This window comes from Bombus vosnesenskii, unplaced genomic scaffold (assembly GCF_011952255.1).
Source record: "Bombus vosnesenskii isolate JDL3184/JDL3185 unplaced genomic scaffold, Bvos_JDL3184-5_v1.1 scf7180000013340, whole genome shotgun sequence".
Taxonomy (NCBI): Eukaryota; Metazoa; Arthropoda; class Insecta; order Hymenoptera; family Apidae; genus Bombus; species Bombus vosnesenskii.
This window is the reverse complement of record NW_022882977.1, coordinates 1,483,176-1,492,434: the sequence shown is the minus strand read 5'-3', so window position 1 is coordinate 1,492,434 and position 9,259 is coordinate 1,483,176. Positions and strand designations below refer to the sequence as shown.

Here is a 9,259-nt window from a genome sequence, read left to right as displayed (position 1 = left end):
ATGTGGCCTAACATCTAAGACATAACTTACTCTTTTTCTGTTCGAACATTTTTACTTATTCTAACATATCGAAATTTTTAAACTTTTAAATAATCTCCAATATACTTTAAAACGCTTTCAACAACTATTTCGTCGATTATGATGTTGTAAATGATATATGAGAAGCAAGTTCATTGATATGTTACGATGAAAATGTCCTGTTTGGTAAATATATACACTTATTAGTCAATGCGTGGATTTATCTAACGTTTTAACAAAATTATTAATTAAGTATGAAAATGTCCATTATTCTTGGTAAATGTATTCCTTCCTTAAATAATACATGTGTATGATTATGATCTATTAGTAAAAACTTAAATTCCATTGTTTGCGAATACATTTACTTACAAAATTGATACAGACACACAAATTGACTAGATGTATAAATTTATTATAAGGAATAGATTTAATTTCTCACATCATGAAAAATCTCCAATATCTCAGTTCGATCGTTACGTTATTGGTTCTATTGGTTCCTTTTACAAGTGTTTTAAAGGGTGAACGCCGGTGAATTTCAAAGAATGTGGCGGGATGTGTATCGATTTGTATATACCAGCGCGTGATAGATACGAATACATAATACTTGTAACACGAGCACGTACAATGGCCTGAACAGAATGTATAAAATACATATTGTACAGTTTTTAGCGTTATATCATTACCTTTTTCTCCGCGCATGAAGCAAAGGCAAGGAGGAAGAGATATGCCCATTAACGGTCCTCTACTATTTCACCACTCTTATCGCTTGCTTTCTCTTTCAATTTTTTTCAACGTCTGTAATCGAGTTACCGAGTGAAAATTAATAAAAAAATATAGATCGCGTGCAAATGTATCTCTGCTTGAAATTTTGAGCCTGGTGAATTGCGTTTCGCCACGAAACTCGCCCTTTGCGGTCTCCATCTATACAATCGATTCCAAAATCAATCAAATCTGACCGTTAAAACTGACATATAATTCTGTAAAGCATTTCTATAATTTTTTAATTTCTATAATTTTTAAATATTCCTCTTTTAAAAGTAATTAAAATAATCATTCGTTTCGTCAGTAAAGTCTTAAAAAAAGAAAAAAAAAAGAAAAGAAAAAATCGAAATATCGGTCGTTTGTACGGATTGGATTGCAAAGAGTGGAATCTACTCGAAATTTTACAAAGGATCTTATAAAATAGGATTTACTCGAAATCTTATGTATCGACGAATGTGTCCACTGGATAGGCTTGTTATAAATTAGAATAATGCGTATAGATAAATGTATATGTATATAGACAGTAAGTTTGAAAGGTAATCTTGGCAGCTCGAGCAATGTGTTTCGCGTGTCATCGTTGCTATGTTATTTTCTTACAAAGGAATTCACAAAGTTGAAGATATATCCTAAGCTGAATTCTTTGTTCGCGAGGCTACATGTTGTGGTATCGATTTTGGCTAGCGATGCACGCGATACACCATGTGTGCGTGATTTAAGTATTCTACCAATTCCTAGCGCGAACTTTCATGTTGTTTTACTTAAAATGATTAATACGCGCAAATGTACATGTATATATGTGTATGTATGATGTTTTTGGTAAAGAGAAAAGCGCGAAAGTGATTTATGTAGCGATGTAACACACGATCTGTTGGGAATATTTTTGCGAAGCAAATGTGCAAATATATCCCCGATGATCGCTCGTTTTGAAAAAGAGCAATTTGTTTCTAGATAAAACAACCCTTGAATGAAACTCGAACGATAATAGACGATTTATACACCTCGACTTCCTCTTTCGTTTCTTTTTTACATCTAACGATATACATAAAAGTATAATTCTTTATTTAAACATACATAATTCCTTTATCTCCTGATTTTTCACGTTGATTTTATGGCTCGCAATTCTAACAACTTTTGTTCTTATTTTCTTAAACCGAATAAATTGCATGTTAATAGGAAATTGGATAGACTTTAGAGACGTACAAGTGGATACAAGCTAGAAAGCTGTAACGCTGTAATGGTAGTTTAGAAGTCGACTCGTTTGTTATTACGTTCTGACAAATTGTTGTATCGGTCAAGTTTCATTTGAGCGATTTTACCGCGATATCGAGAAACAGACGCAACGTTATAAACGTGTGACAGTGATGTTTGAGCAATGTATATGTATATAGAGCAGAACGTAGATTGATCTTGCGTGTGCGTGCAAAGGAAAGTGTAAATCAGTCTGTGGGTAAAAGTGCCTTCACTCGAAGTAACGAATTTCGCTTCATTAAGCGGAAGTTTATTACTGGTGTCTCGATCATTCAGTTTCACTTTCTCTTTAAAATTGCTCTTTCGCCTGTCGATATATATATATCTTCTTTTTTGTTGATGATTAACTTATTTATTGAATGTTATCTTCTGACCTGAAAATGCTCGATATTGATTACATAATTCTTTTTACTTCTTAGTATTTTGTATATAAGTTCATCGTACTGTTTAAATATAAAAAAGAAAATGAAAGAATCACCGACAGGCGGATAAACCGTGAAGAAACGAGCAAAAAAACCGGCTCTTTGTAGTTTTTCCACATAGTATTTCGAAACTTCTGATACGTTAAACGTAGTGGCAATCGATCTGAGATTCTATTAATAAATCAGACCGATTATCCCGGACGATAATCTCGCAAAGTAGGCTATTGTTTAATTATTTAATAATAGATCGTGAATGAGTTTTATATTCTAACGTAAAACCGCATTCTGCATACCGTGTATGCTGACAATATCTTTTGTACCTTGTCCAAATAAAAATGGGGTCTATTGTTTATCGTGATCGCCGTTTGTAAAATCGTGATTTCCTGTGATCTCGTAAGAACTTTCAGTTCCAAACTCCAGCGGGAATATTTTCTTCGTTGCATTCTTTAAAAGAGACGAACAAGAAAAGCAAAGCTGTAAAGCGATATAAATATAATGTATGTATTATATATTATATTTGTATGTATGTACATAATACAGTATTATATTTAAGACAAGTATATAGATACTTAAAGAATATCGAAGTTCGATGAGATATATACATATATATATATTTGTATTGCACAATCATTTTATCGTTGTTGCCTTTATATTAAGGTACAATATATTGAAGGAAACTGAAAAAAAAAGGAGAAACGAAAGTTCTTTTGCAGCACGAGTTCGATTGTTATACGATACATGTTACGTTTCTTTATTAGGAAACGATATATCATAATATTGTGATGTGTAAAACCCTGCAATCCTAAGGGCTTCATAGAAATACCTTTGACTCTTTGGCTGACGCTTCTTAAGCAGCGCTTCCGGTCGTCGCATCTCTGTTATGTAATTGACGGGATTAAATGCAAAGGAAATGCAAGTTATACCTTACCAAACAGTTCAGCGGTCAAACGACTAAAGCTAGAAGCATACGTTCCATTTTGGAAATTTTCTACTGTTACCTAACGTACAGTGGCTCACGAAAGTATTTTAACACTTACTATACACTATACATAACTTCTATGTTAGCTATACGTATCGTAGATGTGTTACAGGAGACATTTTAAAATTTCATTAGTGATATAACGAGACACGAGTGCTATGATTACATTGGACAAATTGGAAGTCAATTTGAAAATGTATATATAAATTACGAGATATTTATTGTAAATATACATTTGATAAAAAATATATGTACATTATAAACAGGCATCTTAAATATAATAACTGGCAAAAAACAATCTTACTAAATGAATTTAAGACTTAATATAATGGACAATTGACTAATAATTCTCTCATCTATACATAAATGTGAAATATATACTTGCACTAAATCTCTCGTAGTTTTTATACACATTTTCAGGTTTGTTTCAAATTTTATACATACATATAATCATGGTAGTTGTGTTTCAATAACATATACGATTACACAATATATTAATAAAAATATATAGGAATTTACTTTTGTGATCAACTGTATGTACATATATATATTCTATACTTCATGGTATACTTGCAACAAACTTCTCTTCAAAGTTTCATACTTCCTTGCACCTTTGCATTTAATGTCATCAAACTTTTGTATCAAATGTAATTCTGTTGTTTCTATGAAATTTTTTAATAGACACACTGAAAAGTTATATAACTAGTTTATATAATGGTAAAATTAGAGAAAGAAGTATTCTTTTGTTCAATTATTGCGTGAAAAATATTACACCCTTCTTTGTCACGCCCTCTTTAGGAAAAATTTCGTAATCGAACCATTCAAATTCTCAGGGATCTCGGCACATGGAATATAGGTTATTCATGGTATTGAGCGATAATGCTGGCGAACCATAATGAAGTTATGCTATATAACAACATTGTACAGTGCATAAAGATATATTGGCAATGTGTGTTGCGATAATCAGACGATATTATGTCATAATTGGCTTACATTCACACTACTTGTTCATATGGCAGATTGCCAAACATAGTTGCCAACCACAGTTGTCCGAAACGTTGTTGCGAATATCACCTGCTGCTCAATAACAATTTTATTTTTGAAACTTAAGGATAGAAAAACATTTATGACGGAAAATTATGATCAAGTTAACGGTAAATTCAATCAAATTTTCTTAGGATAAAAGAGATAGATTTTTAGTATGTAACGATACATCGTGAATGTCGCAGAGTGCGCTGACTTACAACGGTTTTATCATTGTCGGTAAATCAGATTCATATCATTAGACTGCGGATATTTATGCAATTTGATATTTTTATAAACATGGTTAAAGAAGTCGTATCTAAATAGAAATTTGTTTCATCTCCTAAGTATCATAATAAGTGCTTTAAATATCTTATATATCTTTACATATTATATTCTATAGATTTTTCGAATCTTAAATTTGCAAATCGCAGTCTATACGTTATGTATTGACTTTTGTTTGAAAAAAGTACTACAACTGATTACTAAAAGTTTTAGATCTGATTTTTAAATGTTTTTTGAATGTCAAAAGCAGGATTCGAATATTTGAAGGACCAACTGATTTATTATTAAGAATAACATTTGAATTTCGTAAATGACTGTGATATATTACTTTCGATGAGTATCAAGCTTAAATAAAGGAAATATCTATCTTATTCACAGCATGATATATTTACAGAATTATGGCCTTTTAACCTAGGTGTGCCACAGTGAATACATAACTCATATCCTTTTAGAGAAAAGACAAATGAAGCAAATGAGATAATCACACGCACGTACATATATAGTGTTTATTATTTATATCCTGTTGATAGACAGAATAACTTGTAATTTGTGATTTTTAACCTGAAACTTCCCGAATTAGCATTTCTAGTGGCCAATAGAATAACAATTTAAAATAGCATTTGTGGTAATTTATAATAAATAATAATTCTTTTTGAAATTAATGTTTTAGATAAAACGTTACGTAAAATGTTAAGAATTGAAATATTGTTTCAATTTGCCGCGTACTTTCTGGCTAAATATTTGAAAAGGATGATTATGGCAGAGTAAGGAGAGTAAGACAGTTTTGAACGGACAATAAACATCAAGGAAGAGCTACTCTGTAATGGTATGCAAAATCAAACAGAATTTCTTTAATAAATATTTGATTTTGAAATAAAATAATTTTCTGAAATAATTTTCTTAAATAATGTATAAGTAAAAAGGAAGAACATATAAAAATAAAAGGTAAACGAACATGATACTTTTATTTTATTCTAAACGGAAATTTACAAAAATGATAATAAATTTTCTATATTTCATACAGAAAAAAATGTTAACTTTTTTCAATCTCATTCTTTGTTGATGTGCTTTTTTTAGAGATTAGAGAAATTGGAATATTAAAAAAGAACAGGAGTTGCGTGCAAACGTTGAACAGGTGTGGTACATTTTACTAATCATCTTAATGTACCTTCTTTAATTAATAAAAGCTTGATGCGGAATTCAGTTTCGCATCACGCATTATAAGATTTTCATTACTGAAATAGAATCTGCTTTCTTCAGCGAAGTCGAGAGTTCTACAACAATCTACCTCTTTCAAGTTCACCAAAGAATCATATGCACTTCATAAGAACGTATTTCGTTGGATTGAGGTAAGTCGATAAAGCGTTCTAAGTTTAATCATTTCGTGATCAATGCATTAATTAACCTAATCCTTTTTTCAGTCAATACAAAATTCAGAACACTATAGAGTATACAAAACTAGAATTAAGAGGTATTGCATATTTATAAAAATATTGTCTACAGTTCCTGCCATATGTTAATAAACTATATAGCACAAAAATATTATAAATTACATATGGCAGAAATTATTGATGAACAATTTTTGAAAATTTCTATCAATTACATTTATTCAAAATGAAATAAAATAATATAATATTCAATAAAGAACAACATTCTATGTATCTATGAATTGCAGGTATTTAAATGATTGGTGAAAAACTGACCTAATATTCGTATAAAGTGGACAACATTCGAATAGTCGTTGCATACACAATGCTTATCTACGATTGTTCGTTTCCCTGCCTGTTCTTCAATTGTTCATTCCACGCGACCCCACTCGGAAGCGTCAAAATTTCGAAAGACGTTATTGGCCTGGCAGAGACCACGTTGGCGCCGTTTTGTCGTACGTCAACTTCGTCCACGGAAGCGTGCATGTGCATAGTGATGGCATTGATCCTCACCTCCGTACGGCGTCAACAGGCTACAAAAAAAAGTGGCCACTTTGTGAGTATTTAACTACTTGCCGATACATGATATGTATTTTTAAACGGTTTGGTCATATCCATCAATCTCTATTATAGAGATTACTTGCTATAAATTACATTTATAACATGAAAAGATATTTTTTATATTTATTATGATAAAATAATGAATTATAATATTACGATTTGATATTGTAAATGACGAATGGATGAAGTGGAATGATAAATTGTTTAATTTAAGTTTAGAGAAATATTTCTCAAGTTTAATAGGATGACAAAATGAATCACAATATTGTGTCTTGAAATTAAAAATGGGAAATGAGTAAAATATAATATAAATATAAAATATAATATAAATAAAATGGGAAATAAAGTAAAACATTCATTATTTCCATACTTTCGCGTAACTTAAACTTATTTTCCGTAAGTCCTGAAAAAGAACATTTATAATGTTTAATAATAATACACAAATAAAAGTTGAACTCCTAAGAAAGTGAGAATAGAACCGATATCTGTATCATACCTACTCTAAGTAAATAACTACTTGAAAACTAAGTAGATAACTACTTGTACCATGCTATAGGACGATAAATATTTTCGTTAGACCCATCGCTACCAGTGTATCTCCATCTTTTGCACTGGTGGTTGTTCGGTTGGGTCGATAAAGCCTCTTTCCCTCTCTATTACTCCTACTACTTCTCCTTATCTTCTATCCTTATTACACCGTTCTCCCTTCCAATGACACTGCAAAGAGTAGGGGTAGGAGTATTCGAGCAAAATGGGGAATCGCGAGTTTTGTCAGTGGCCTCTCGGACACGAAAGCGTCGGGTTTACGAAGGGTGGTATGTTTCTTGCGTCTTCTTGTCGGTTCAGCAAAATTTCACGCGGTCGTATAGTTCATTTTTCGTGTTGTATCATTCGATAAGTGCAACATCCATCGCATTGTGGTGCCCCTCAAGGCGATCATAAGGTAATGTGTTCAACGTTTAAATCGCATGCTACGCCTACGCAACGATAGGTGGTGATGTTCTTGTGACAGAAATACACACACATACACATGCCTACATAGACAGTAAGGACACACCTGCATCTGCGAAACGAAATAATTTTTCACTTTTAAGAATGCTCTGCTGGTTAGGTTTGATGAAAGAAAGGTGAATGGTGAGAAAGAGGTTAAGAAATGCGAAGTAAGATTAGAGACAAAGTGCAAGAGCATATAGATGGATACAGGAAAAATATTGTTATCAAAACGGATTGATGGATATGATAACTGCGGATGTTTATGGAAATTTATGTTTTTATGAACACGACTGACAAAATGGGACTTCACCCTTTTGAAACGAATTTTTTTTAGCAATGAATCTGATAATGTACGAACTATAATGCACTTAAATCGAGACACATAAATAAAATGTAATCTTTTAAATGAGATATGAAATTCCACCTATAATGGAATGCTAAAAAATTCAAATTTTCAGCAGTCGTTCTAAAAGCCATCTTGGGACATAGTGTACCATTAGCCTCGAAAAGGTTAATTAGGAGAAAAAGGAACTTAGGAACCTAAGTAAGAATTTCATTCTTCAAATATTACATTTTGTACGTTTTTAAATATTGTCTACATTTTGTATATGACTGTATATTTAAGTTTTCTATAGGTGTATAAACATCCGCAGTGTAATAACACTACACAAAGTATTAAGTAAGAAAAAAAGTAGTAGAATCGCGATATCGAAAATTGGACGAGGACGTAACGAGATTTCGTGTGAATTTTAGCAGAAAAGTTTGACGATCGATTGGGAAACTCGAGGGGAAATTCGGTTAAGACTTAAGGTACCTAGTATTGTTCAGAGAATCTTATTAATGCTGTGTTTATTTGACAAAACGAAGAACGGGATGTATCTTTACGGAAGTCAATAAGGAAAAAGATTGCGGAACCGGATGCATTACGGAATATGTATAACCACGCGATAGGTAGCGTATTAAGAACCATGCAGCATAAGATTATTTTATCTGTGCAGCATAAGATTATTTAATCTGTGATTATTTAATTCGTTCTTTGTCGCATTATTAACAAATCATCGAGTTATGAACGAAGATTTCAGTTTTTCTTAATTCACTTCTCTTTTTCTAATTTGTTCTATATAACCTCAAAATAAAATTCGAATCATTTATGTAATTTATAATTGAAATAAATTTCTAATTTGTTCCTTATGAATTGTTTATAAATATACGATAAAAGATGGTACCGTAATTTGGTCAATTGAAAACGTTGAGAAACTGCATCGAAATGTTTCTTCGAATCGACGAAACGTTTTCCTTTTTTAACCACACAGTCTTCTGATGGTGGGAAGCGCTTTGATTAAAATTTTAATTTGCTCTCCTTAATAGATTCTGCAAAGCCCAGCAAGTTGAACAGTCTGTCGAGAATATTAAGGCATAGCGTTGGAAAGATTCCGAAACATTGCGTCGGACAGGGAATTTAATACGGTAAATGGCGAGATAAGTTTGCCGCACGAAACTTTCAAATATCTTGTCTTCTTTTTTAAATCTAAAGAAACCAC

At 31.7% G+C, this 9,259-nt stretch overlaps 1 protein-coding gene and 2 long non-coding RNA genes across 4 annotated transcripts in view; 2 read left to right on the top strand and 1 right to left on the bottom strand.

The window, feature by feature from the left end:
• Nucleotides 1–2,705: 2,705 nt before the first annotated feature.
• On the bottom strand, nucleotides 2,706–3,674 carry LOC117236066. Its single transcript, XR_004493776.1, has 3 exons — nucleotides 3,274–3,674; nucleotides 3,020–3,127; nucleotides 2,706–2,924 (listed from the first exon to the last, which is right to left on the bottom strand). It is a non-coding gene; the product is annotated as an uncharacterized LOC117236066 (long non-coding RNA).
• A 2,050-nt stretch (nucleotides 3,675–5,724) lies between these two features.
• On the top strand, nucleotides 5,725–6,290 carry LOC117236168. Its single transcript, XR_004493797.1, has 3 exons — nucleotides 5,725–5,872; nucleotides 5,998–6,086; nucleotides 6,159–6,290. It is a non-coding gene; the product is annotated as an uncharacterized LOC117236168 (long non-coding RNA).
• Nucleotides 6,291–7,488: 1,198 nt separating this feature from the next.
• Nucleotides 7,489–9,259, top strand: part of LOC117236211 (multiple C2 and transmembrane domain-containing protein) — a 37,676-nt gene continuing 35,905 nt past the window's right edge. The window contains exon 1 of one of the 2 annotated variants that reach the window (XM_033498954.1): nucleotides 7,489–7,668. The gene's annotated coding sequence lies outside the window, so the exon portion shown is untranslated. The remainder of the gene's footprint in view (nucleotides 7,669–9,259) is intronic. The other variant, XM_033498955.1, reaches the window with a different exon arrangement.